The 27,555-nt window shown below is 39.5% G+C and overlaps 1 long non-coding RNA gene across 2 annotated transcripts in view; it reads right to left on the reverse strand.

The window, feature by feature from the left end:
* The window catches only part of LOC129060065 (uncharacterized), a 119,639-nt gene that overhangs the window by 57,431 nt on the left and 34,653 nt on the right, over positions 1-27,555 (reverse strand). The window lies entirely within an intron of this gene.

A 27,555-nucleotide genomic window follows, 5' to 3' on the forward strand; every position in this document is an offset into this window, starting at 1 on the left:
TCTCTGGCATCTCATGAGAGACCCAACTAGGTGATGGGTTAGAAAGTTTGGTGCAGGTTCCCAGGTCTCTCATGCCCTCTAGAAGCTTCCTTTCTTTTTTTTCCCCTCCTGTATTCAGCTGCCAAATATGTTGGTTGTTTCCACAAATAACCCACCCTTCTTAGTGTCTGTGAAAATACTCAGTGTTTTTCTAAGTGATTAGGCTTTTGTAAAGCAAAAGCCAGGAGTACTTGTAAGCCAGTACTGTTTTCCCCTCAGCCACATAAATCCCTAGAGGCAACAGGCTGATTAGCTACTTCCTAAAAGAGAAAACGAAAAGAGAAATGGAAAAATATAAGAGAACCACAAAAACAAATTAATGTCTTAAACGATTATGTAGCCACAGTAGATTTGGTAAAAAGCATCAGAAGAGAAATAATAATTAACATTCCACATAGTTCTGCTGTTGTGGTTTTTAAAAATAGGTCTACAATTCTCTGATATTCTTACTTTCTAGAGGTGGAACTTAATTTCCCTCCCCTCAAGTATACGGTGGCCTTAATGACTGGCATGTAATGCATAGAAAATGGCAGAAATGATGAAATGTCACTGAAGTGAGGTTATGAAAAGACGGAGGCTTCTCTCTTGGGTGGTCTTGGCTGGCTCTCTCTCACACTCTCTCTTTTTCTCTCTTTCTTTCTCTCTCTCATACTCTCTCTTCCTTGGATTATTTGCTGTGAGGGAAGCCAGCTGCCATGTTTCAAGGTGGCCTGTGGAGAAGCCCACTGTGGGGGAACAGCGGGAGGCCTCTGGCCAACAGCTTCTGAGGAACTGAGGTCTGTCAACAACTACATGAGTGAGTTTGGAAGCGGATTCTTCAGCCCCAGTTGAGATATGAGATGATCGCAGCCCTATTTGACAAAAATCTCACAAGAGACCACCCAGCTACATACATATATAAAATGAGTTGGAACCAAAGGAGGCAATCTAAGACAGACACAGTTTTAATGGAAGAAATTAAATTACCAGTAGAAAATAAGTTATTTCCATGTCAGTTGGTCAGAAGAGGCCATTTTCATGGCAACATACTGAAAAATCATAATAACGAAGACAAGTTTAAATAGAAGAAAGGACAGAGTGAACAATTTTACCAGTCTATAAATGACTTAAGTGAGATGCCTGCATTACCCTGCCCCAAATCAATAGAAACATATGCAAAATATGAGATGCCCCACCCATTAAAACTGTATCTGTCTGCTGTTAGCATTATAACCCTGCTTTAGAGTTCCGAAATTTGCTTTTCTTTCCACTCTGATATTTATAATCAAAGACTTAATTGCTGTAACTTCGAAGCAATTTAAACAATGCTTTGTTAGAAAAATTACCCTTGAAAGCGTGATTTACAGAGAGCATACTGGGTTAAGCATTCACAATATCTCTGTTGTCATAGCAACCTGCAGTGTGAGTTTAACCCAAAGTGGTAAGGTAACTAGAAAAATGTTGGTGATATTGGAATACAGAAAGACACATATACTACAACTGACATGCAGTAGCCTTGACATGGAAATTCTAATGAGCATCTTAAAAAGCAAAAGTCATTTTGTTTTATCTTGAAAATGCAACACCATAACTAAACCAAATACAGATCTAAAACTAAACCAGAAATTACTGAAAATTTAGATATGGTTATTTGTATCATCCAAATAAGAAAAGTTTGGTTTCATGCTTCTAGAAGTTAAGCATGAAAAATAATTTCCAAAGGTTATGTTGTTTGATCCCTACTTGATGATTTCTCTTTCTGTATCAGGAATGTACTTAAAGAAATAAATTTGGAGCTATAGTTCTATAAAAGATTATGAGGGAAAAAAGAAATGACATAAATACTTTGATAAAATAAAATAATGTTCTGCATCCCTGTTCTCTAAAATTTCAGAACTTATGCCATATGCCTATGTGGTTAAATACACAAAATAACCAAAGGACTCAGAACCTTAACAGAGTCTGTCCACAAGATTTTATGTGCATTCTCTAGTTCAGGTTTTATTACTAAAGATGCCATTTAGAAGCTCCTTCTAAAGATATGCCCTGCAGACACCTTAAAATAACACTCAACAACAAAAATATTATCTTTGTGATAATTTTACTGTCCTTTTCATAGGGGGTATATGGTAATAACGGGGTAAGCCTGGACAAGGCAATTAAGAATAAGAAGTGTTAATGCTCAGTCTTGTTTATGTATGTCACTGTAATTGAAGGGGATCAGAATATGCTACTCCAAAATATGTGCTTTGGCATAAAGATTATTTTGAGCTGAAAACGTGTGAGATTCAACAGATGTAGAAAGAAGCTTTCTCAGAGCCTCCCTGATCTGACTAAAAGCAGAAACTCCTCAATAATAAGGACTGCCATAAAGCCCCTCTCCCAGGGAAGGTTTATGGCCATGAAGAAGATGGAAAGATGACACTGAGATGGATCTGCACAAACCAACCTTGCTTAGATAGCCTTTATCTTCTGTGAGTTTCCTCCATGTCATTACCATTCCTCAGTTTTCAGCCCCTAAAAGTCTAAAAACCCCTTTCCTTTGCCTTGAAATGCCTCCACAATTTATGACTCTTTGTTAAATGGGTATATAAGCTCTCAGGCCTATCTGTTTCTTGAGATTTTCATGTGTTTTCTAGGAAGGTCCCTGTGTCGCAAAAAAAAATCCAATAAAACTTGTATGCCTTTTATCCTGTTAATCTGTCTTTTGTCAATCTAATTGCAGGGCTCCAGTCAATGAACCTCAGAGAGTAGAGGAAAAATATGTTCCTCCCTTACATCACTGAAAAATCCACACCAAAATTTTCCCCTTTCTGGGGCATTTGATAGTGAGGACTGGTATCAAATAAGTCAGTTTTGAGTTCAGAATCTGGGGGTTACAATACAGAAGCGAAGGTTTTCTGGGTGAAACAGAGAAACGGAGAACAATAGACGAAGGAAGAGAGATTGGGAAAAACAGAGACCCAATTTGTTTCCCTGCCCATTCTCCACTGGATTGTGCTTTGGGCCTAGCTCTAGGGGACTGTGGGAGAGTCAGCTTCTGAAAGATTAGAAAAATATCTGTCTTGTTTGTTTTTCCGGCCTTTCAATTCCTGAAATAACAAGAAGAGATGTGTAGCTGTGAAGGGAGGTTCAACCCTTTCCTGGTCTTGAATCCCTTACTCAACTTCCCCAGGCCCTGGGTATATGGTTTCTCCTTAGGGCAGACCTATGAGGAAGTCAAAATGAGTATTTCCTGCATTTTCTCTCCCCACACCTTCTTCTCGGGAAGATCTTTAGAACACACCAATGCGTACTCCCATTTATTTAGAATTCAAATATAATGTCCTTCAAGTTCAATCATGTGTAAAATGGAGGTTTCCTGACTGATTTCATCAGTGAGCATCAACAACACCAACAGGAAGAACAGCAGGGGCCACATCAGCCACAAGCCACCCTGTCATCTAATGAATGCCAATTAAGCGCCAAACACTACCCTAGGCATTTTATAAACATTACTCTGACATATTTCTCACAATGATCCTATGGAATAGGCATTAGTACTCTCATTTGTTGGATGAGAGATCCAAGTCTGACAAAGGAAACAAGCAGCAACACAGCTGTTCTGTTTTCTGAATTTATCTTTTAACTTGGTTCTCTTATCATCTATACGGAATTGAAAGCTTCTTGAGAACTTATTCTATTTTGAACTGCTTCATAGTACCTAGCATAGTAATTTATTTGGGGGTTTTCTTTATTTAATTATTTTAATTGACAATAAAACACTGTATATGTTTATGGTGTGCAACATGATGTTTTAATACATGTATACATTGAGGAATGGCTAAATCAAGTTATTTAATATATGCAATACTTCATATACTTATCTTTTTTGTGGTACAGACACTTAAAAACTACTGTCTTAGCAATTTTCAAATATACAATATATTGTTATTAACTATAGTCACCATGATATACAATAAATATCTTGAGAAATTTCTGGTTCCAAAATGGAAGCATAGAAGCTAGCTGGCACCACTCTCCCAACAGAAAACCAGAAACAAATATACAGCCCCAAGATTATCACCAGCAATAATATCCAAAACTAAAATATGTGAAGGAGACAGTTCCTGAGGCCACAGAGAAATGAAGAAACTCAGAATCTCTGAGTAGACAGTAAGAGAATCAGACTTCCATGTCTGTGACATCCTTCCCCCAATCTGCCTGGCACCAAGTGCACAGAAAATTTTTCCCTGACTCATGGTTTCTCAAAAAGTGAGGTGAAGATGGACAGCCGGCTTCCTCATCATCTTGGGTTTCCTGGCAGAAGATCTGTCCTTGCCTCAGCCCCAGGAATCAACAGGAGTGCCTGAAGGGAGAAATAGCCCTGAGGACAGCCAAAAACAAACAGAGGAGGCAGGACTACCATCCTAGGCCTGGAAACTGCTCTGTAATTCAGCCAAAGGAGATGCCAAATCAGAGTGGCTGTTCAGCAGCACCATGCTATAGGACTGTCCTGCAGGTTTCCTGGGCATGACACCCTAGCCAGTCTTCCCACTCTATCAGGATATTCACTTTGGGACCTTTACCATTTGGGACTGAGGGCACTTTGTTTACTAGAACCTAGACAAACCTGTGCTTAAAGCACCATCTAGTGCTCAAAGGGAGGCAGTGACCTAGTGGGGGTTGGGAGGAAAGAGAAAATCAACTGGTAAATTATAAAGAAACAGCACTCCCTTATTTATTGCAGCACTATTCACAACATACAAAATATTGAAATTAACCTGTGTCCATCAATGGATGAATAAAGAAAATTTGGCTACATATACACAATGGAATATTATTTAGTCATAAAAAATAATGAAGTCCTGTCATTTGCAGCAACATGGATAGACCTAGAGGTCATTATTTTAAGTGAAATAAGCCAAGCATAGAAAGACAAATACTGCATGTTCTCACTCATATTTGGGAGCTAAAACAGTGGGTCTCATGAAGGTAAAGAGTAGACTGGTGCTTACCAGAACCTGGGAAGGATGAGGGGAAGATGAAGAGAAGTTGATTAATGGATACAGATATACAGCTTGATAGAAGAAATAAGACCTAATGTTTGACAGAAAAGTAGGGTAGCTCTAGTTTATAATAATCCATTATATATTTCAAAATAGCTAGAAGAGAATAACTTGAATGTTTCTAGAATAAAAAAAGACAAATATTTAAGATGATGGGTATCCCAATTACACTGATTTGATCTGTACAAATTATATGAATGTACTAAATTGTAACATGTACCCCCAAGACATGTGCATGTATTATGCAAAAATTTTAAAAATTGGCCATCACGAAAAAAGAGTTAGTGAATTTGAAGACAAGTGAACAGAAGTCATCTAAATTGAAGCACAGAAAAGGTAAATATTTTAAAAAATAAACAGAACCTGATTTACTTGTGGAATAATATCAAGCATTTAACATATATGTAACTGGAGCCCCAGAAAGAAAGGAGAGAAAAAAAAAGTCAAGCAAAAAATTACATTTGAAGAAACATGGGCCAAAATTTTTCTATATTTAAGCAAAAACAGATTTGGGAAGCTTAGTGAATTCCAAATAGGATAAAAACAAATAAAACCACGACTAGTAATATTATAAGAAAACTTAAAGAAAAAAAAATGAAGCAAAAACTCTTAAAAGCAGCCAGAGTTTCAAAAGATTCACCCCATAAATGGATCAATCATAATAATTATGGTTTTCTTTTCTTTAGAAAGAATAGAATCCAGATGACAATGGAACATCTATTCCTGGAAATATTCTTTAAGGTGGATTAGCTACTGGTTCAATTTAATGATATTTCCATTAAAACTATTTAAGAAACATCACATGCAAGTTACTTAAGAAGCAATACAACTTGGCTGGGCTCAGTGGCTCACGCCAGTAATCCCAGCACTTTGGGAGGCTGAGGAGGGTGGATCACATGAGGTCAAGAGTTTAAGACCAGTCTGGCCAACATGATGAAACTCCATCTCTACCAAAACATTCAAAACTTAGCCAGGCATAGTGGTGTGTAACTATAGTCTCAGCTACTCGGGAAGCTGAGGCACAAGAATCACTTGAACCCAGGAGGCGGAGGTTGCAGTGAGCTGAGATTGTGCCACTGCACTCCAGCCTAGGTGACAGAAGGAGACCTTGTCCCAAAAAAAAAAAAAAAAAAAAAAAAAAGAAGCAATGCAACTTACTGGAAAACACCACACCATAAAATTATGATAAGATATAAATATTTTCAACAGAAAAATGAGACTCAAAAATGTTCTGCTAAGTCCGTTCTCATGCTGCTAATAAAGACATACCCGATGCTGGGCTATTTACAAGAGAAAGAGGTTTAATGGACTTACAGTTCCACATGGCTGGGGAGACCTCACAATCATGGCAGAAGGCAAGGAGGAGCAAGTCACATCTTATATGAATAGCAGTAGGCAAAGACAGAGAGACTGTGCAGGGAAACTCCCCCTTATAAAACCATCAGATCTCATGAGACCCATTCACTATCACGAGAACAGCACGGGAAAGACCTGCCCACATGATTCAATCACCTCCCACCGGGTTCCTCCCACAACACATGGGAATTCAAGATGAGATTTGGGTGAGGACACAGCCAAACCTTATCAGATGATTAATGGGTACAAAAAAATAGAAAGAACGAATAAGTCCTATTATTTGATAGCACAATAGGGTGACAATCATCAATAACTTAACTGTATATTTTTAAATAACTTAAAGAATATAATTGGATTGTTTTAACTTGAAGGATAAATGCTTAACAGAATGGATACCCCATTCTCCATGATGTGCTTATTTCACATTGCATGCCTGTCTCAAAACATCTTATTTACCTCATAAATATATACACCTACTATATATCCACAAAATTTTGTTAAGAATTAAAAAATAAGAGAAATTAAATACACAACTATAATTCAAGACATAATGCAAAAACAAAAATCCAACAAAAAAAATCATCTTTTTTTGTTGTTTTTTGTCTGTTTGTTTTTGAGATGGAGTCTCACTCTGTCACCCAGGCTGGAGTGCAGTGGCGCAATCTCGGCTCACTGCAACCTCTGCCTCCCAGGTTCAAGCGATTCTTCTGCCTCAGCCTCCCAAGTGCTGGGATTGCAGGCATGTACCACCACATCCAGCTAATTTTTTTGTATTTTTAATAGAGACAGGGTTTCACCATGTTGGCCAGGCTGGTCTTGAACTCCTGACCTCAGGTGATCCACCTGCCTCAGCCTCCCAAAGTGCTGGGATTACAGGCATGAGCCACGGTGCCTGGCCAAAAATATCATCAAGTTTAAAGGAGCACGAGACCATCTCTAGTTGCAGAGATTAAGGAAATCTTCAGAGCATTTGAGATGGACCTTGAAGGATGAGTAAAATTTTCTTATGGAAGAGCGTGGAGCTGACACTGTGCACAGAGGCAGAAAAGTAGAAAACCATAGAGTAGAAGAGGGCATAATCCAATTATTCAGTTCATCTCTATCACCAGTGACTACCAGAGGAGTTGTCAGAAATATCTTGGGTAGGCAAATTGAGGCATCCTGTGAGGGGATGTTTAGGTCATCCCAAAGATTCAGCATGTTATTCTGTAGGTTATGGGAAGTCAGTTTCCACCAGGGGTCTGGCAGGGGTCTGGCAGAAGAATTAAGCTACATTCTTGGGGAAGATGAATGTGGCAGATGGACTAGCAGCAAGAGGGACCTCAATCCAGAGTCCCATGTGAAAACACACTGCTTTCCTGGAGAATCACAGCATGACAGAGATTAAACATGGATGATACCGCAATAGAAGGCAGAGTTAATTCCTAGGAAGATCCTGCTAACTCCATAAGTGTCTAAAGTTATATACTGAACACCATCAGGGTTGCAGGTTGATTTGCATATAAACACGAGTGGCATGTGGTAATCAAACGGCTTGATGCTCAGTGAAAATCAAAGCACACAAAAATCACCAAATTATAACCTAGAATAAGGTAGATGCTATAGAGGAATTTTCCATCTTCCAGGGCATGACCTGGTACCACCTGGCCAACAGTAGCTGAACAGGGCAGGCTAGGAGCAGCTGGAACTTGGACATCAACACAACTGCTGGGACAGAGACATATGGAACAGACAAACTCAGCTTCGGGTGGAAGAGAAAGTCCAGTCTGGCAAAAAGAATATAGAATCTACAAAGTCCAACCACCCACTAAAGGAAAAAAATCCAAATAAGCCATCTTACTCTCAGGGAATCCAACACAGTCAAACTGTGCCCTACCTTTAGCCAGAGCACGAATAGGAGAATCCAGAAACAGCCAATAATCAAATATACAAGAAAAGAGGCAGGCCACATGGGCACCAGTACAGTCTGTCATCACACAGAAGAGCTCTTTCCATAGGGCTTGCATTCAGAAGGAAGTCACCAATTTAAGAAAAGGGCAGCAGGTGACCCTAGAGAGGTCCCTATATTATGGAGACTCTCCTCTAGCAGAGCCTACTCAGGTTAACAGCAGGCTCTGAGGCACAGAGAACAAGACAGAAAACCAACTACCCAAAATTTTTATGTTGGCACATTCTCTCCTCCAAACTGTGAGCTGTGGTTGATGCTCTGAGTAGCCAAAGGAGTGTTATACCATTCATTTTTAAATGGGTTTATTGTGTTGTCCTGATTGAAAACACCCATATTCCAGTTCAAGCTAGTAAACACAAGAAGACGAATTTAAGATCCAAAAAGAAGGAGAAGAGGGAGCTGGAGGAAGAAAAAACAACAAGCAAGCAAGCAAAGAAAAAAAAAGGCACTATTTGTCCATAGGTTTCTGAATGAACCCAGAAAGTCAGTCATTCAACAAAAAGCTGAGAGTCACACTTCTGAATATTACATATCTCCCTATTGTTTTACTCTCAGAGATGCGTCAGTGTAAGGCTAAAGAAAACAGATCTGTCATTTATCCTTAAAATAGGGACGAAAAATGGAACTATTTCACAGGTAAAAAGATATCTGAAAGGAAATACAAACATGAAACTTCAGACTCGATCCTTTTGATGTGATTAGTACAATGCATTTAAGTAGAGAAACATTTATGAAATTTGTATGCATATCTATGGATGCTTTAAAAATTCAAAAAAGAATTATGAGGGACGTGTTTGGAAGAATGCATGCTATGAAATTCTCCATTTCATGAAAGGAGCAACTGAATTAGTGAACTAATGAGTATTAGGCTTGAGGTTATAAATCACAAGTGATCAATCCAGTCATACACTCCAGTTCCAGAACTGAAAGTAAATACTTGGCTTTTTTTTTTCAATGCCTCTGGGAAAGAATTTTGTCAACAATGTGATAACACAGAAATGTGATATTCTGTACTTCTGATTCTCTGATGAGTATGATAATGTACTGAGAAAGAGAAAAGGTGAAATCAGAAACATGAAATCCCAGAAATATAAAACAATATTCAGTTGAACTCAGATAACTCGATTCTCCACAGTATTTGAAGACCTCTCAGTAGAAAATAAATTAAAGTTTTCAACTTTGGCAGAGAGATACTTTCAACTACAATAATTGTTTAAGTTTAAAAAACTAAAATTATCTTTTGCATTTAATTAACTGCATTTTTGGTTGGAACAACAGAACCTAAATCTGGCTATCTTAAGCAAAAGGCAGTGTAATGGAAAGATTGAGAGCTCATGGAATTGAAGCAAGGCTGGAGAAAACAGCCTTATTTGGAAAACAAGAAGTAACCAAGGATTCCTGCTAGGCTACAGGAATTTCAGACCAGGTTACAGAACAGCAACAGCCCAAGCCACAGACGACGATCGCTACTACTGAGATGAATGAATCTATTCCATCTCTGGATTCTTGAGTCATCTTTCAAGGCAGAAGTTCCAGAGAGAGTACCTAACTGTCAAACTGAGTCACATGCAATTCCCTAGCTATGATGTGCAGGGACACAGACCCTCCTCCTCCTCAGTGCATTCCAAGGTCCTTCTGCTTCAGTCAGCAGTTTGCAGCTCTCTGTTTTGTGGAACTATCTAAAACTTACAAACTGAGGTAGCTGATCCCCTGGTGGTACTGACTGAGGCCAATGTCTTGTTCTCAAGCAACTTAACCAAGCATGCAAGGATGAGAAGTTTAAAAAAAAAATTGCAAGCAGATTTGCAGATTTTTAGGAGTAATTATCCTTTAGTCTTCAGACCTGTGTAATCTGTCTAGTTTGGTCCCAGAGACCCTAATATCAATAACCTCTATTGAAAATCTATTTGAGTCAGAACATTTATATTAGCATGCTGACCCTACTGATAATTATGGAAATAATGCCCATTTTATCTCTGTGAAGAGGTTTTGTCTTTTGTGGAGCTACTTGGCTCTGCCACCCCTGGATCCTCTTGTTAACAGTGAAATCAGGTAGCCTATTTCAACTGTGTGGTCTCCTACCAGAATCCCCAGTCTTCCAAAAATGGCCTGTCCCAGAAATGGCATTTCCTTTACCAATGTATGTCTGAAGATGTCGGTGAAGGGAGTGGATTTGAGGCTGCTTGGGGGGCTTATACTTAGGATATAGTCAGACAAGATGCTCACAAAACATCACCTGGTATTTCTCACGGCTTGAAGTTTTGAATACATTCCCTCTTATCATCACTGGGCCCAGAACGTGGTCCAGAGTTGAGACCAGGTTGGGCTTAACCAGCCAAACAAATTGTTGGAACCACATATAGCTGCACAGTCAGGCTTGATCTGAATGCAAAATATCTGCTAAGTGATTCATGTCAAAAAATTGTGGCAGACATGTGATTATACTCCTCCCTAACAGTCAAGAACAAAGTCATTCCTGCACATACTCCAGAAATTTTTTTCTCCAAAGAATTAGCCAAACTCTGTTATTCTTATTGTTGTAAACCTTCTTACCCAAAGAGTGACTTCATAATATGTGCTCAGATCATGTTGGGATTTAACTTTAGTTATTCCTCTAAGCAAAGTGAAGTGTAAGATAGGTAGGGAACTTGGAGAATAGTCTTCATCTTTCAAGATACTATCTCAGGCAAGAGAACAAGAGTCTTCAAGAAAGAAAAGAAATGTCTTATCAGACCAAAGAGGGGAGATGATTCCTTCGGGAAACAGAAACTCCATAAGGGGTGGGGATTTGAGCTACTCAAGCATCTGAGTCCCTTCATGGCCAGGGACCTACTCTTTTCTGACCAATGCCTACAATTCCATGTAAGTGACATACATGGTGGAAAAGTTAATTGATGTACAATTTGGCACCCTTCAGGATCAAAATCTGAGTTTGGGTTTTGATGGTTGTAGCCTGACAGCTGCAAGATAATGAATTCTTTCATCATGGCAACGGAACATCCCTGTATTTTAGTCCATGGCTTAAATTGAGAATTTAGAAATTTGAGCTTATCATTCTCTGCTTTAAGCCATTCAGTGTTATCAGGAGCAAGCACCTATTGATTTTTCATATCATTCATACTGTTTTTATGGTGGTCACAACATGGCCCACCAGAATCTTCTTAATGAATCCTTGATTACCGATGTGATATCCATAGGTGTAGGAGTTCAGTCAGGGTAGTGGGGAAAATTATAAAAATTATAGAAAGATGCAAACCTTCTTGGAAGGCTGGGAGGTTTTGAAAAGCTTCGGAGAAGAATGAGCCAAAGGTGGCAGTTCTTACTCTGGGGCAAAGGGCAAAAAGTAGGTGAAAATAATGCAGGAGAGTTTATCTGAATAGCTTGTTCACTCCTGTCTCCAGAAACCTGGCCCTGCCCTTTAATCATCAGCACGCAGGACTGCTCTCTCTGATGGGGGCGGGGGGGAGGGGGCGGGCATGAGGTTTGTTAATTACCCAATTGTCCACAAGTGTGTTGACTCAAATCCTTTGTTATTAAATCTGTACTGAATAAATGCCCACAGTGCCGGCTTGTCAGGATGTCAGGACCATGGCCACTGTGACTCTTTACAGCATCCTTCTTGATGTCTGTGAGCAGCCCCATTCCCTAGCCCGCTCTTTCACTGGATACCTGTGTCTGAGCACATTTGTTTATCTGTCATTTGGACAGGATCTGTGGGTCGGACCTGGCGACCCACAGGTAGGTGATCATTTACTTCGCTATCTTATTACTGTAAGCCATGAACAAGTAGATTACCAACATAGAAAATAATAGGATGTTCAGTTTCTTCTACTCTATCTCATATTGAGAACCAGTCTCTAATTCCCCACATTTCCTTGTAAGCCTGTTACCTAAAATATTATTTCCTGATACAAATTGCTGAATACATCATTAAGAGACTTTGTCATTTCAAATTCTAACTCTGCTATTTATTAGCTATGTGAACTTGAGAAATCTCTCTGCATTTCAGTTTCTTTAATCTGGAAGTCAGGATAATGACAATAGTGCCTACCTTGATGGTTATGGGGATGAGGGAGTTAATACATGTCAAACACTTGAAATACTGCTTGTCATATTGAATGGGCTCAATAACTAAGTATATTGCTATAAAAATAATGGTAATTATTATTGCTATTATAACTCTTATGAGCCAAAGTTCTTTTTTTCACCTTTTATTTTAGATTCAGGGGTTAGATGTGCAGATGCAGGTGTGTTACCTGGGTATATTGCATGATGCTGAGCTTTGGGATAGGAATCATCCCATCACCAGGTACTGAACATAGTACCCAATAGTTGGTTTTTCAACCCATCCCCCACTCCTTCCCTCCTGACTCTAGTAGTGTCCAGTTTCTATTGTTGCCATCTTCATGTCCATGAGTACCCAAAATACAGCTCCCACTTATAAGTGGGAACATGCGATATTTGGGTTTTTGTTCCTGTGTTAATTCACTTAGAGTAATGGCCTCCAGCTGCATTCATGTTGCTGCAAAAGACATGATTTCACTCTTTTTATGGCTGTGTAGTATTCCATTGTGCATATATACCACATTTTCTTATTCTAGTCCACTGTTGATGGGCACCTACGTTGGTTCCATGTCTTTTCTATTGTGAATAGTGCTGCGGTGTACATTTGATTGCATGTGTCTTTTTGGTAGAAAGATTTGTTTTCTTTTGGATATATACCCAGTAATGGGATTGCTAAGTTGAATGGTAGTTGTTTTAAGTTCTTTGAGAAATCTGCAAACTACTTTCCACAGTGGACTATCAAAGTCCTTTTGAATAAGTGAAAGAAACTAAATCTGTAAATTTTAAGAAAAAAAAGGAGGAATTTTTCAAATATCTGGTGTCGCAGAATGGACAGGAAACAGGAGGATCAAGTTTGGGAGCCATGAAGGGGCTGGAGAAGTCCTGAAGGCTGGGCCCTCGCAGTCAAAGTACAGAATGCTCAGCAGGATGTCTCATCCACACACAACCCCCCACCACTACTGCTGTGAAAAAGGGGCCCTAACCAATTCCAGGTCCTTCTGTCAAGACTGAAGTTCCAGCGAAAACATGTCTGTCTAAATCTATGTCCCATGCTCCTGGGCACTAACTGTCACCAAGGCTACAGAATGGGAGATCCCTCTAACAGTACTTGAAACACTATTAGGAAAAGACAGTTGGATATTGAAAAGCCAAAGTATGACAAATGTTAAGTGCATTAGGTGACATAGTATCACAAAATGTAAATGATCAGTAATCCTGGGTATAACACATGTGACAAACATGAAGTTTCCTCTGATTTCAGTTCAAATGCCAGGAAAAGAGGGTTTTGACTTTTCAGAATTTTTGAAGTGTAAAGTCACACACTCTCCCCCAAGAAATATTCCCCAAAGAGACAAGCCTGGCTCTACCTGAAACTTCTCCTCTTCAGACTTGCACCATTTTCCAGATCAGGAATCCCTACTTGATCTCTTACCAGCCCCAGGAGAGGAGGGCCCCTGTGAAACAGAGGTTAGGGATGGCAAGTGAACTTAGCTCAGCTGTGAAGGGTGAGTCATTTGTACAAGAAGGAAAAGAAGAGGTCAGTCCAGACACTGAGATGAGGATGAGCAAGGCAGCCTGGCGGGACTTGCCTGTCTGTCTGTCTATCTGGAAGTTTCATTACAAGAATAACAAGAAGGAAAGTTTGACTGGAAGGCCAGCGTGTGAAAAGCCTTGATTCTCAAGCTAAGATTTAAGCACTTAGCATATGCAAGGCACAATCCTGAAAATTTACAAGCATTATCTCACGAACTCTCACAACGGCATTATGGTTTGAATACTATAGTTTATAAATGTATATAAACATTCCAGCGTACAGTTGAAGAAATGGAGGCTTAGAAGGACTACATAGCTTACCCATGTCCACACTGCCAGCTGTAAATGATGGAGCCTGATGGATTTTCAAAGAATACACTCATAGCTATTCACTAAAGTGTACTGTCTTATTTAGGGAGTAAAACACATATTGATGGTTGAAAATGTACGGAAAATGTACACAGGCAGAAAAACACCATATCCATTATTATTTAAAGTGTTTTAAAGACTAGGAAAGCTCTTGTGGTCTTACAGAATCATCCCTGGCTTTATGGAGGAAGATTCACTTATTGGGGCCTCTCACCTGTGGCACATTTTTCCTTCTTTGGAGATTTACTGTCAACACACACAGAACAAACGACAATCCAGAAGCAAACCAAAAATGGTTATTGTTACATTTTAAGGTAACTTTAAAAAAAAATCTTTCATATCACCTTCTTACCGGCACTGATGACTTCATCACAAACAATGGCATCTAAATCTCTCCCCTTCCCTTTGCAATCGCTCAGCTCTTTCACAAAAGGGTCATTCTCAGAGAAAGCCGCATCCCCTGCATTTGCAGGTGAGCCTGATTAAAATCTCCTTGAGAACAGACTACTTCTCATTGGATCTTAACTACCAATGCAGTCATGCATCACTTAACAATGGGGATATGGTGCTGGGCACGGTGACTCACACCTGTAATTCCAGCATTTTGGGAGGCCAAGTCAGGTGAATCTCTTGAGCTCAGGAGTTAGAGACCAGCCTGGGCAGCAGGGCGAAACCCTATCTCTACAAAAAACACAAAACTTAGCTGAGTGTGATGGTGCACATCTGTAGTCCCAGCTACTCAGGTGGCTGAGGTGGGAGGATCACTTAAGCCTAGGAGGTCAAGGCGGCAGTGAGCCAAGATGGCAACACAGCACTCCAGCATGGGCAACAGAGTAAGACCCTGTCTCCAAAACCAAAACCAAAACCAAAACAATGGGGATACATTCTGAGAAATGTGTTGTTAGGTGATTTCATCACTGTGCAAGCATCACAGAGTGCATTTAAAAAACCCTGGATGGTACAGCCGACTTTACAGCCGACTACACACTTAGGCTGTATGATATAGCCTATTGCTCCTAAGTTATACACCAGCATAACATGTTACTGTGCTGAAGACTGTAGGCAATTGGAACACAATGGTAAGTATGTATGTATCTGAATGTATGTAAACATAGAAAAGGTACAGTGAAAATACATTATAAAAGATTAAAAATGGTGTACCTCTCTAGGGCCCTTACCACAAATGAAGCTTGCAGGATTGAAAGTCGCTTTGGGTGAATCAGTGAGTGAGTGGTGGTGAATGTGGAGGCCTAAGACATTATTGTATACTTCTCTTGGCTTCTTAAATACTGTACACTTAGGTTACATTAACTTTATTTTTAAAAATTTATTTCTTCAATAATAAATTAACCTTAACATACTATAACTTTACTTTATAAACTTTTAAACTTTTTAAACTTTTTGACTCTTTCATAGTACCAGCTTAAAACACAAACACATTGTACAACTGTATGACAATATTTTTTCTTTAAATCCTCATTCTTTTTTATTTGTTTGTTTGTTTGTTTGTTTTCGAGACAGGGTCTCACTGCAGCCTCAAACTCCTGAGCTCAATGATCCTCCCACCTCAGCTTCCCAAAGTGTTGGGATTACAGGTGTGAGCCACTGCACCTGGACTTTTATATTCTTATTCTGTAAGATTTTTCTATTTTTAAATTTTTTATTTCATTTGTATACATTTTAAATATTTTTCTTAAGAACTAACACACAAACACACACATTCACCTAGGCCTAGGCCTACACAGGGTCAGGGTCATCAATATCATTGTCTTCCACCTCTACATCTTGTCCCACTGGAAGGTCTTCAGGGGTAGTAACATGCATGGAGCTGTCATCTCCTGTGCTAACAATGTCTTCTTCTATAATATCTCCAAAGGAACTGCCTGAGGCTGTTTTACAGTTAGCTTTTTAATATGTAAGTAGAAAGAGCACACTCTAAAATAATGATAAAAAATAGTATAGTAAATGTGTAAACCAGTAACATAGCCATTTATTATCAAGTATTATGCACTGTATATAATTGCATGTGCTATACGTTTAAATGACTGGCAGCACAGTAGGTTTGTTTATACCAGCACCATTCCAAACACATGAGTAATCCATTGCACTACAACGTTGTGAAGACTATGACAACACCAGCTGATAGGAATTTTTCAGCTCCATTATAATCTATGGGACCACAGTCATAGAGGCTCTGTCATTGGCTGAAATGTCATTATGCAGTGCATGGTTGTACAAGATTGGCTTATCATTTTTAAAGATTGCAAACATTTTACGGGAATACTCTAAAATTGAGAATTTAGGATGAAAATAGTTGAAATTCTATAGTGTTCTTAGTTCACTAGTGTTTTTTAGAGAACAAGGATCAAATAAGGCTTCAAGGTCAGAAATCTCAATTTTGACTCAGTAATGGCTCCAGAACAGCAAGTTGTGGTGTCACAGGAGAGGCGTTAAAAAACAATCACATTAACCTAGCCCAGAGGCAGTTTGACTGCCTTCCTGTCACAGAGCCTTAGAAAGTTATCAAGCTTATAGTGAAGTTTCAGAGCTTCTGAGGATGGGTCTCATGTAGCACTCAGTGTTGGTGCTCTCCACACAAATGGGGCTGGGTCACATAAGATAAGACACAGAAGTTGGGAAACATGAGTAAAGAGCCATGGCATCAGGCCAAACAGCACTGGCAGGTAAACCAGCTGATGTTTACCTAAATTACTGTAAGAAGTACAGCTGCTCTTTGACTCACAATGGGGTTACACCTCAGTAAACCCATGATAAGTTGAAAGTATCTTATGTCCAAACTGTGTTTTCAATTTAGGATATTTTCAACTTACAAAAAATTCATCCGGATATAACCCCATCATAAATCAAGGAGTGTACAGAATGAATATTGCTTTTGCACCATTGTAAGGTGGAAAAATCACATGTCAAGCCATCATAAGTTGGGAACTGTCTGTACTGGTTTTTTGTTTGTTTGTTTGTTTGTTTGTTTGTTTTTTTGAGACGGAGTCTCGCTCTGTCACCCAGGCTGGAGTGCAGTGGCGCGATCTCGGCTCACTGCAAGCTCCGCCTCCCGGGTTCACGCCATTCTCCTGCCTCAACCTCCGGAGTAGCTGGGACTACAGGTGCCCGCCACCACGCCCAGCTAATTTTTTTGTATTTTTAGTAGAGACGCGGTTTCACCGTGGTCTCGATCTCCTGACCTCGTGATCGGCTTGCCTCGGCCTCCCAAAGTGCTGGGATTACAGGCATAAGCCACCGCACCCAGCCCCCTGTACTGGTTTTTGAAAGTAGCCCTGAAAATTCGGTGCACTCAGATCTCCTACCAAAGAATCCACTGTGGGTTACATAGCTGGCTGACAGCCACAGGCCGTTGCCCTTTTGCATCCATTGCTGCTGTAGCATCCTGATCATGCTTTCCCCAAGATGGTCCCAGCCAATGATTAAGCATGGTTGGGATACTAGTGTCAACCTATTCTGGGGCAATGAAGGATTCTTCCAAAGGCCAGCCTTTGATCTGGGACTGTATTAATCCATTCTCATACTGTTGTAAAGAACTTCCCAAGATTGGATAATTTATAAAGAAAAGAGGTGTAATTGACTCACAGTTCAGCATGGCTTGGGAGGCCTCAGGAAACTTACAATCATGGCAGAAAGGGAAGCAAACACATCCTTCTTCACATGGTGGCAGAAGACAGAAGTGCCAAGTGAAGGCAGGAAAAGCCCCTGATAAAACCATCAGATCTAGTGAGAACTCACTCACTACCATAAGAAACTCATGGGGAAGCTGCCCCCGTGATCTAATCACCTCTAACAAGGTTCCGCCCCCAACACATGGGGATTACAATTTAGATTACAATTCAAGATGAAATTTCGGATGGGGACACAGCCAAACCATATCAGGGACTCCCCATCACCTGGCCAAAACTTTCTTAGAGTTGTGTTGTCAACACTTCCTCCTTAATCCTTCTTCCATCTCTCTTTTCATGAGTATCAGACCAACAATTTGGTCTGAAGCAGAACTAACTCAGAAATATAAAGTGAGCCATACACATAATTTTAAATTTTCAAAGTAGCCACATTGAAAAAGTAAAAAGAAATAAGCAAAATAAGTTTTAAGTATATACATTTATACTTGCCAGTGGTATATTGTATTTATTTTCAAATACTATTTCAACCTACAGCCAATATTTCAAAAGTCATTTAGGAGATTTTTACATTCTCATATATGTGCGGGCAGGGGATTGTTTTTGATTTTTGGTACTAAGTCTTATAAATCCAGTGTTTTTCATACATTTCACCTCAACATGGTCACATTGCAAATGTTGCATGCTGCAGTCCTGTGTGGCTATTGGCTACCTAACCTGTTGGACAGTGCACTTCCCAAGGTTCTTACTGTTCCGTTCCCCTTCATCTTTCACATTCCTACTCTCCTCCACAAATCTTTCACGTGTCTAACTCTGTCTTAGCATCTGCTTCTTGGAGGTCATGAACTGGCACAGTTTGCCTCATTACTTCTGATCCAAATATTGTTAACAGGTGCAGATTAAAGAAAAAAAAACTGTCATTATATCACTCTCCTGCTCAAAATACTTCAGTGGCCACCCGCCATTTAGGGGAAAATCTCTCCACTTGATTTCCAGTGGCTTCCACAATATTGCTATCCTCTGCCTAATCAGTTTTACTTCGAGCACTCCCACACACCTCCCTCAAGGCAAGCAGTTCCCCTCATTGTCCTACAAACCAACCAACCTCATTTTTTTACCACCTTCAATTGCTCATGCTGTTCCTATTTCGCAAAATGCTATTTCTTTCTATTTCTCTATTTGAGGTTAATTTTTTAAGAGTCACTTCTAGTATTTCCTATCTGTACATTTAATATTTTTAAATTATACTGGATACCACTGGCATATTCATGTAAGAAGCTATGCATGTAATTTTCAGAAGATAAACTAGTGTACAATATTTAAGTTCAATATTTATTTAACCAGTGTGAATTTACAGTAGTACCCCCTTATCAGATTTTGATTTTTGTGGTTTTAGTTACCTGCAATCTGAAAATCTTAAGATATTTTGAGACAGAGAGATCGCATTCACATAAATTTTATTTCAGCCTATTGTTATAATTGTTCTATTTTATTGTTAGATATTACTGTTAACCTCTTACTGTGCATAATTTAACTGTTTTAACTACTAAAGTTTAACTTAGTTAAACTTTATCATAGGTATGTATGTATGGGGAGAAAACATAGTATATGTAGGGTTTGGTACTATTCACTGTTTCAGGCATCTACTGGGGATCTTGGAACACATCCTCCATGAATAAGGAGGTGCTACTGTACTCAGGATGTCCTTACTCAGTAGACCATAAACACTGGTGAACACAAAGAAGTAGAGGCTGTAATTCCTGTTTTCAAGATGGGATGGTTAATTTTATGTGTCAACTTGGGTAGGCTATGGTGCCCAGCTGTTTCATCAAACACTAGTCTAGATGTTGCAGTAAAGGTTTGTTTCAGATGTCATTAACCTTTACGATTAGTTGACTTTTCATAAAGCAGGTTATCCTTCATAATGTGGGTGAGTTTTATCCAATCAGTTTAAGGCCTGATGAACAAAGACTGAGGTTTCCAAAGGAGGAAGGAATTCTGCCTCAAGGCCGCAGCATAGAAATTCTGCCTGAGTTTCCAGTCTGTTGGCTTTCCCTGCAGATTTCAGACTCAAGATTGCAACATAAACTCTTAACTGAATTTCCAGCTACCCAGCCTGCCTTACAGATTTTGGACTTGCCAGCCCCCACAATTCTGTGAGCCAATTTCTTAAAATAAATCTCTATCTATCTATACATGCATATATCTATATCCTATTGGCTCTGCTTCTCTGAAGAACCCTAATGCACAAGAGTTTTTCTTTCAGTTTTGCAGATTAAGCAGGAAAACTTGGAAAGTTAAATGATGGCAACAAGACAATGTGTTGCAAAAATAAATCATTAAATTGTAACTGTCAAATTCATACTCCAGACCCCACATGCTCAGGTGTTGAGAAGAAAGATAAATCACAATGGGCTAGTTATCCAAATGAAAGCCCAAGTACTCAAACATTGTGGTGTTTAAATTTGAAACTATTTAAAATTATAAAACTAATTTGTTAACATCCCAAACTTACCTTCTTAAAAAGCACATCCTACATTTGGTCTGTTTCAGCTTTTGATAAATTATGCTTCTGCTGATATAGCAGGACAAGCCGTGGACAAAACCCCTCAGACACTGAGATAGTGAAGGAAGTGGCTTTAATCAGCTGGGAGCATCGGCAGTCTAGCGTCTTAAAATCCGAGCTCCTCAGGTGCTCAACTTCTGTCCCTTTTAAGGGCTTACAACTCTAAGGGGGTCCGCGTGAGAGGGTCGTGATCGATTGAGCAAGCCAGGGGGTGTGTGACAGGGGCTGCAAGCACCAGTGGTCAGAGTGAAACAGAACAGAATGGGAGATTTCATAATGTTCTTCCATGCAATGTCTGGAATCTATAGATAACATCAGTTGCTAGGTCAGGGGTCGAATTGTAACTACTAGGCTTAGGTCAGGCAGGCCCAGGCCTGGTTTCGGGTCTGGTTCCTGGGCGCCGGGCTATCTGCCTTTAGTTTTGCTTCTCTCCTTTTCTGAGTATAAAACAATATAAAACAATATGAGAGGGTCTCTCTCTTCCCTCACTGAGACAGAAGGGAAAGCATGACCTAATTAAACTTGAGCAAAACTAATCTTGCAAGTTGATCAAAAACCTGCTTCACAAAAACTCCCTTGAGAATACCTCACAAAGAATTGAAAAGATCCCAGTCTAAATCAGGACAGAAAACTATGGTTTTCCAATGGTATACACATAAGAAAGGCTGCCATGTGCCTTATTAGAGAGGCAATTTTATTTTTACAAGGGATTTTTTAAAAGGCTAACTTGTTTCGTTTTCCCTGTTTCACCCTCCTTTTAACCACACCCTTACCCTTTTTTGCAAAACATTTTTAAACTTGGCAAACTCAGCTGTACCTCCACTTCATATCACAGCAGACAAAGTTGAGATTTGTGGTTGCTTAATCATAATTAATCAATGGGATACATAACCCAGAAGAAAAATCAATAATAAAGGAAACGTTATATAAAAGTCTAATGTTTGATAAAGGACTGTTATCCAAATATACAAAGAAATCTTAAAACTCAACAATAAGAAAACGAACAACTTGATTTTTAAAATGGGAAAAAACCTGAACAAACATTTCACCAAAGAAGATAAAGGTGGCAAGTAAGCATAAGAAAAGATACTCAACATCATGTCATTAGAGAATTGCAAATTAAAACAACAAGAAGATATCACTACACACCTGTTGGAAGGGCCAAAATCCAAAACAGTGGCAACACCAAATGCTGGCAAGGATGTGGAGTGATAGGAACTCTCATTCATTTCTGGTGAGCATGCAAAATGGTACAGCCACTTTGGAAGACAGTTTGGCAGTATTTTCCAAAATGAAATTCTTACCATTTGATCCAGCAATTCTGCTCTCTGGTATTTATGCAAATGAATTAAAAACATATGTCTAAACAAAAACCTGCATATGGATATTTACAGCTGCTTTATAATTGCCAAAACTTGGAAGCAACGAAGATTTCCTTCAGTAAGTGAATGGATAAACTGTGGTACATGCAGACAATGAAATATTCAGCACTAAAAAAAAATGAGCTAACAAGCCATGAAAAGACATGAAGGAGACTTAAATGCATATTACTAAGTTGAAGAAGCCAATCTGAAAAGGCTACATTTTATATAATTCTAACTATAAGACATTCTGCAAAAGGCAAATCTACGGAGGCAATAAAAATATTAGTAGTTTTTAGGATTTAGTGGAGAGGAAGGGATGAATGGGTGGAGCAGAGGGGATTTGGGATGCAGTGAAACAACTATGTAGGATACTGTGATTGTGGATACATGTCATAATACATGTATCTAAACCCATAGAATGTGCAACAGCAAGAGTGAGCCTTAATGTTACCTTCAGACTCTCAGTGATAATGATGTGTCAGTGTCCTTTCATTGATTGTGACAAATGTACCACTGTGGTGAGGATGTCCATAGTGAGGGAGGGTGAGCATGTTGAGGGAGAGAGAGGCACATATCAGAACTCTCTGCATTTTATGCTCAATCTTGCCAAATCTAAAACTAAGCTGAAGAATAAAGTTTATTAATTTTTTAAAATCCTAATGTCTTATTTCTACTTTGATTGCAAATAATCTGTGAACAGCCTATAGACCAAGGCTCTCAAATTTCACAAAGCCCTGCATAGCAACCCCTTATCTTATCTTGTGCTCCTTCAGAAAGCCCTATATTTTCCAATTCATTCTCAATTTTCACAACCTTTCCATGAATATCTTCTCACTCTCTTCTTCTCCTCACCCCTAAGCAATTCTTTTGCTGGTGGAGGATGGGGAAGGAGAATCAATCTAATCATGAGATTTAATCAGTTTGAAGTATGTATGAATGACTGAAATTTCTACGAAGTGAGAATCGTGTTAATTCAAACCTCAAAGGTGTGCAGAGGTGAGTTTCTAAAGCAGGGCACCCTCTGGGCCTTTGGTCTCCTCTGAGCTGTCACCATCAACCCTTCCCATTCATCATCTCACAAACTCAGCAAAGTAACCAGGCATCCCACTTTTGAAAACATCATGAGTGAGTGGCCAGTCAGGTGCTACTAGCCAAAACGTTCCATATCTGTGAATTCTAGACTTTGTGATAGTCCCCAGTGATGACGACAGGTAAGTGCTTGTAAGAGTTGAGTCTAGATGGTGCTAGAACACCTCTCAGCTAACAGGACAATGGGGCTAAGGTCCTCAGTGAATTAGACTGTACTAATCACTTCTCCCCTGCTCACTCTTACAAAATGTCAGTCCATCAGTTATCACCTGTATTAGCATTTCAAAATTTGCATAGGGCAGCATTACCACGTGGCTTTAATGCTCTATTAGTGGATTAGCCATATGTGCCAACTGCCTGCAGCAATCCCAGGTTACACCTCTTTTACCGGCAAATTATTGATAGCTCCCCCTTTCACTCTCAAGAGCATCCCCTTCGGGGCAATAAATAATAATGTCACTGGGATGGTTAATACTGAGTGTCTACTTGATTGGATTGAAGGATGCAAAGTACTGTTTCTGGGTGTGTCTGTGAGGGTGTTGCCAAAGGAGATTAACATTTGAGTCATTGGACTGGGAGAGGCAGACCCATCCTCAGTCTGGGTGGGCACAATCTAATCAGCCGCCAGTGTGGCTAGAATAAAAGCAGGCAGAGGAATGTGGAGGGACTAAACTGGCTGAGACTTCCAGCCTTCTTTTTTCTCCCGTGCTGGATGCTTCTTGCCCTTGAACATCAGACTCCAAGTTCTTCAGCTTTTGGACTCTTGGACCTACACCAGTGGTTTGCCAGGGGCTCTCGAGCCTTCAACCACAGACTGAAGGCTGCACTGTCAGTGTCCCTACTTTTGAGGTTTTGGGACTCGGCCTGGCTTCCCTGCTCCTCAGCTTGCAGATGGCCTATTGTGGGACTTCACCTTGTGATCGTGTGAGTCAATACTCCTTAATAAACTCCCCTCTATATGTACATCTATCCTATTAGTTCTAAAACTTTAGAGAACACTGACTAATACAGTGACCTATTCATGAGAGAGGCTGACCTGCTATTTTAATAGACTTTTAACTGAATGCAGTAAGAAGAAGGCAGTAGTTCTATAGCTACTGTATTAGTCAGAGTTCTCCAGAGAAATAGAAGCAATAGGATGTGTATACGTAGAGAGAAAGAGATTTAATTTCAGGTATTGACAACAGTTCATGTGAGAAAAACTTGGGGGTTTAAATTAATCCCTTACAGATATGCCTGATATTGTTGTTACCAAAAAGAAACAATAACAACAAAAAAATGCAAACAAAGACTGTTCTAGGAAAAGTAGATTATCTTGACCACGGGAGATAATAGTTTCTCATATTTTTTGCTAGCCAGATTGTAATTTCCCTATTTTGTTTGGTTCTGAGCAATTTTGAGAGGTCTTGATGAAGCACAGAGCTTTTAGAAAAATATAGCAAGAAATATCATGGCAACAGGGACCATCTAGATAGCATGAATATCTAGATGTCTTCAAATGCCAAAGTGTTAGGGCAGTATATTTTGGTGTGGTGTGAGGAAGAATTTCCCAGTTACTGGAGTGCAATAGACGACTTCATGAAGTTGTGAGCTCACTCTCTTTGGAAGAATCTAACAGATTTGAATAACCTTTTTGAGTGGTATCGTGATGTGTGGAAGGATAAACTCTACATGATTTCTAAGTTCCTTCTCAATTCTAAGCACTTAAGTTTAAATAGTCTATAATGAGAAATTGTTATTATCTTCAAAAGGATTCCTCTTAGGCAGTGAATTGACATCACAAAACACACCTGCTCAGGATCAATGAGATCCTGACATAGAAGATGTTGGCAGATGCCAAGACGTCAAAGAAGTGCTGTAGCTTTTCAGGAGGCAAAAGAATATGGTAAATTTGCCAATTTTGAGGCACCACCAAGAATACAATATTGAGATTCTGATATACACCCCAAATACTGAAATAAGTATATATGTTTATCATACTATTTAATAGATCTATATGAGGGGGCAATGACAAAGACACAGCTGAGAGATTTGGAGAAAGTGCCATAATCTGAATTTCAGATATTCAGGAATTAGATTTTTTGACATTCTGCTAAGGAAAATTTTTCTTACTGTAAATCTGAGTATAGAAAAAACCATTTAGAATTACAAGTTTCCAAGAGCTCAAATATCTTTCTACTTGGTGTTAAAAAAGAACTTTAAACATTTGTCAGCCTTTGCTGTGTTACTTATTCAACCATTTCGTCTCCTCTTTGCCATGTGCGTCTATCAAAACTCAGTTCTCTTCACACTTCATGCGGTCCATCTTGGGAAAAGCAATCCACTATTGGCCTCAAGAATCTCTGCATTTGCTTGCTGAATACACCAAAAATACAACGCCCTGACCACTCTTTACCCAAGCCATTTCTCAGAGCTGGGTTTGTAACCTTGAGAAACGAGGGCAACACCTCTCCTAAGACAAAGAGCAGGCTTGCTTCTGCTTATTAGAAAAGTGGCAGATTCTCCAAGCTCAGATTTCCTCTCCTGTAATGCAACCCACTGCATGTGCAGGCACCCATCTGGGCCCACCTCTGCCATCTGCTGTGTGCGACTCATGGACACGAAGCTCTGGCTACTGCTTTTGCTTTTGTAATAAAGATTTTTAGATCTGACCCACAAGTCTCATGTCTTCTGCCAATATTCATGAAGTAAGAAAAGGGCTAACTCATAAGTTTGTAAGTAGGATAAAATCTCAGACCATTTACAGTTCTTAACAATACAATTGAGGAAGTGGCTAATAATTACACTTCCCCTCTCTACCCCAAAACTGATCCCAACATTGGTTCAACCAGGTGTTAAGCTATTGAACAGAGGAACGTATTGAAAGGAGAAGGATCAGAAAAGAAATGGGATGGTGTCTAGAAGCACTGGCCAAAACTGGGCACTGACATGGAAATTCTGAATAGACTCGAGTAGTAAAGACAAACTCCATAACTGTGTTTGAGACCGGGCCTGCCTACCTGTTTCAGAAAAAAAGCTAAAGTCTATATTTTATGCCTTTGAACATTTCTTTTGCTAATTTATTCATTTAATGAATATTTATTGACAGGCCTGGGGCAAGACAAAAGAGAGAAAATTTTCAGAAGACATCTATAGGGTCAGATTGGTTGGGACTCTAGCTATTATTCTGTAAGTTATTTTATATTCTAAATAAAATTATCTTTCCCTTGTTCTACATTTATTCATGTGCTCACAAAGCTCATTTTCATGATCTCTTGGATTCTATTCCAGCTACATCTTTATTCTGCATCTCCTTGTCTACTAAAATTATAATATTTGTGAACCTTCTCCAATAAGATAAAAAAATGCAACTTTTATACTCTCTGCCCAGTTGAAGACTTCCGCTTATCTGAGAGTAACCCACATTTAGGTGAGCCTCCTATATTTATGCAATCACTCAGCATTCAACCAATATTTACTGAGCCCTTTCCTTCTGCCAGGCACTGTTGTAAAGAGCGGAAATGAGCAGTTAACACGACAGAAAAGAGCCCATTCTAGTGGGGACCTAGAGATAGGAAGGAAGCATTAAATGCATGTTCTCAGACATGGCCAAAAGTGAAACAGGGTAATAGGACAGAGAGTACAAAGATAAAGATTATTTTCTGTTAGGTGACTGTAGAAAGTGTTGCTGAGATCACACTTAGAAAGTGAAACAGGGTAATAGGACAGAGAGTACAAAGATAAAGATTATTTTCTGTTAGGTGACTGTAGAAAGCGTTGCTGAGATCACACTTAGAAAGTGAAACAGGGTAATAGGACAGAGAGTACAAAGATAAAGATTATTTTCTGTTAGGTGACTGTAGAAAGTGTTGCTGAGATCACACTTAGAAAGTGAAAGAAAACCAACAGCTTGGACACCCAGGGGTAGAATGTTTCAGGCAGAGGAAACCACAAAGGCAAAGGAATGAGTGGCCCATCTGAAGGACAGAGTGCATCAGAGCAGCCAGAACTGAAGAGGCCAATGAGGGGAAGGAACTGAAAGGGTCTACAAGATCCCCCCACAGTCATTTGGAGGTAAGAGCTGAGGGAAACTAAGGCTGGGAGTCCTGTGAGCAAAATAAATAACTATCCAATCATGTGTGTTCTCCTAGATTGATCTTAAGACAGGTAGAGTAGCAGAAAGCACGCTCCCAAAATCACTTAACTCAGCTTCTCAGTAATGGATATTCACCAACTTCACAACAATGTGTAGGACACATTATGTCACTGTGTTTTCTCAGCCCTGTCATGTCATTTCCAACATAGTCATCTTATCAGAGGTAGAAATAACGAAGAAAGAATAGAGAATAATTCTAGAACATCAGATCTTGGGATTAGGGGATTAAATATTGTTATTACTAATTGAGCCTTAAACAATGCAAGAGTTAAGGGCACCAACCCCTCTGATAACCAAAAATCCAGGAAAGGCCAGACACAGTGGCTCACGCCTGTAATCCCAACACTCTGGGAGGCCGAGGCAGGTGGATCATTTGAGGTTAGGAGTTTGAGACCAGCCTGGCCAACATGGACTAAAACA

This window comes from Pongo abelii, chromosome 5, assembly GCF_028885655.2.
Source record: "Pongo abelii isolate AG06213 chromosome 5, NHGRI_mPonAbe1-v2.0_pri, whole genome shotgun sequence".
Lineage (NCBI taxonomy): Eukaryota > Metazoa > Chordata > Mammalia > Primates > Hominidae > Pongo > Pongo abelii.